The sequence below is a fragment of the Hordeum vulgare genome, chromosome 4H (assembly GCF_904849725.1).
Source record: "Hordeum vulgare subsp. vulgare chromosome 4H, MorexV3_pseudomolecules_assembly, whole genome shotgun sequence".
NCBI lineage: Eukaryota > Viridiplantae > Streptophyta > Magnoliopsida > Poales > Poaceae > Hordeum > Hordeum vulgare.
In genome coordinates this window covers 269,385,438-269,387,903 of record NC_058521.1, presented here as the reverse complement: position 1 = coordinate 269,387,903, position 2,466 = coordinate 269,385,438, and positions in this window count along the sequence as shown.

Sequence of the window (2,466 nt, the reverse complement as noted above, 5' to 3'; positions counted from 1 at the left end):
CTCAAGAAGAAGATTCTAGAAGAACCGGTGATGAACGAAAATATTGAAGACCCTGATGGACAAGGTGTGACCAGATTTTTCTCCAATGCATGCTACTCATGTGGAGAAGAAGGACATTATTCACAGGATTGCACGAAGAGAAGGCAAAAGTATCTGGGAAACTTCCCGACGGAAGAAGTGGAGTTTGATCCACTTGAAATAGAAGAACTGGCCAAAATGAAGGAGTCCAGAAAGAAGAAAAAGTACCCTCGGAAGAGCCAAATCTATGCAGATATAGACCTGAGTCATGTCAGATGTTACAAGTGTATGAAATTTGGCCACCACAAATACATGTGCTCAGGAAGGAAGCCGGGAATCCAAGGAGCAAAAGCAGAAGCTAAGAAGCCTCGAGACTTGTAAGAAATCATTTGTTTTTGTTGCAAGGAAGCAGGACATTTTGCCAGCGATTGTCCACAAAGGAAGAAAGCTAGAATGGAGTAGTTAAGCTTTGACCATGGCAATAAGGGTAATCCAAAGCACTCTTGTTTTTCATGAGATCATGGAGTGAAATTTTTGTAACAGAAGTCTCTGAGATTGTAATAACATCACGAATAAATGGAATTTATTGTCTCATGATTGCCTATGTTGAAAATGTATGCGTTGTTTCTCTACGAGCAAAGATCTCTGAACATTATGAGGATATGAGAAAATATGGTTTATGGAGGCATGAGTATAATTCATTTTAAGTGTGTTAGTAATCGGTAAACCCACAGGATCCACTGAGTAGGAATGTACCATAACCAAGGAGACATATACATTCCTCTGAGTACCTATTTACTGACACCTGCAGATGACAACTCTCTACGAGTCATTCCTCAAGGGCCCAGAAACGATCATAACCCTGACCAGTGAGCATGATTACCCGAAAATCCTGAAGGACATGATGAAGCACATTCGTCTTGAAGAAGATGCAGTCTACAAAGGCTACCCATTCTTGTAAAGTGGACTAGAACTTCGGTACGTGGAAGTACACCTCCACCATGTGAAAGGAGTTTGTCCAAAGACTATGGGGCAATACTTTTTCATTTCACGTGTACCACGAGCAACCTTCTTTGATGCTGTTCGTGAAGCTGCCATGGAAGCCATCCGTCAGATCGGAGAAATACTTGAAGCAAGACTCCGTCATACCCAGGAATACCTGAGTGAAGTACGTGCGGAAATGATGGAGATGAAGCTCATGACCACCATGATGAAGCAAAAGATGGATGATTTCAAGGAGCACCTCGGAAAGTTCGAGTGGAACTAAAGTACCTCCAACAGAGGCATATGAATAAAGTTGGCAGAAATGCTCGACCATACCGAACAATGTGGATGGCAGCATTTGTAATAGAGCACCCCTCGCCTCTAGCTCGCGCACCCCTCGCCGGAGTTGTCACTGGAAAACTTGCCAGGAGCTCCCCACCTTCGGCCCCTGCACCCACCTCGCTGCACCCCTCCACCAGCAGTTTTTCCACCACCTCGCTGCACCCCTCCACCCCCTCCACCGCCCCTGCTGCCCCTTCTCCACCTCCCCATCGCCATTGCCACGAGCAGCAGCAGCAACCAGCAGTTTTTTTTCCACCACCTCGCCCCCTACAGCCCCCTCCACCTCGCCACCACCCCCTCCCTGGAGCTCCCACCTTCGCCCCCCCCCTTCCCCACCCCTCGCCGGCCCCTCCCCCTTCCCCACCGGCAACCCAGCCTCCCTCGGCCAACATTGGCAGCCACGGGAGCAGCCCCAGCCGAAGGCAACCCCAACCTCTCTGTTGTTTTCTTTTTTTTCGTTTATAGCCCTTAGATCTTTGTTCTAGTGTGTAGATTAGATCCTACATAACCTTTCGGTTTAGTTTAGAAAACCAACGGTTTATTTTCACTTAATATTTTAGCCAGTAGTTTTTGTTAAGCCTAGGCCGTTTGCTCCAAAACATTGCAACAAACGCCTCCTCAGCCTATCGTAGCATGCCACGTGTAACCCCTATTTGTAGATAGTTAGCTTCAGTTTTTTTCTACCTATTTGCAAAAACAGAAAGTTTTTGTTTTGTTTTGGCCACAACTGTTTATCCCGAAGTCCAATGACATTGATTCTTTCTCCAGTAGCTCACAAATTTCCTGTAGTTTTTAAAAACATATAATTTGTCTATGTTTGAAATTTGCAAATATAAGTTAGATCAGATTTAGTTTAAACCTTGTTTTGCCTATTCCATGAGTTTAAAAATATCTTTTAATTTTATTCCTTTTGGTACTGATCACTAGTGATCTTATTTATCAGTGGTAAAAATTTCAGATTTGTTTGAGTATCTTAGCTCACTGTTTCTAGTGAAACAATTTCTGTTTCACCTCTTTTAGGATTTCGGCTAATTCCTTATCTACTTTTGTTTTAAAATATTTTCTTTATTATTTCAGAAAGATTATTATGTTTTGTTTATGTTAGTTAACAGTAGTTTTGCA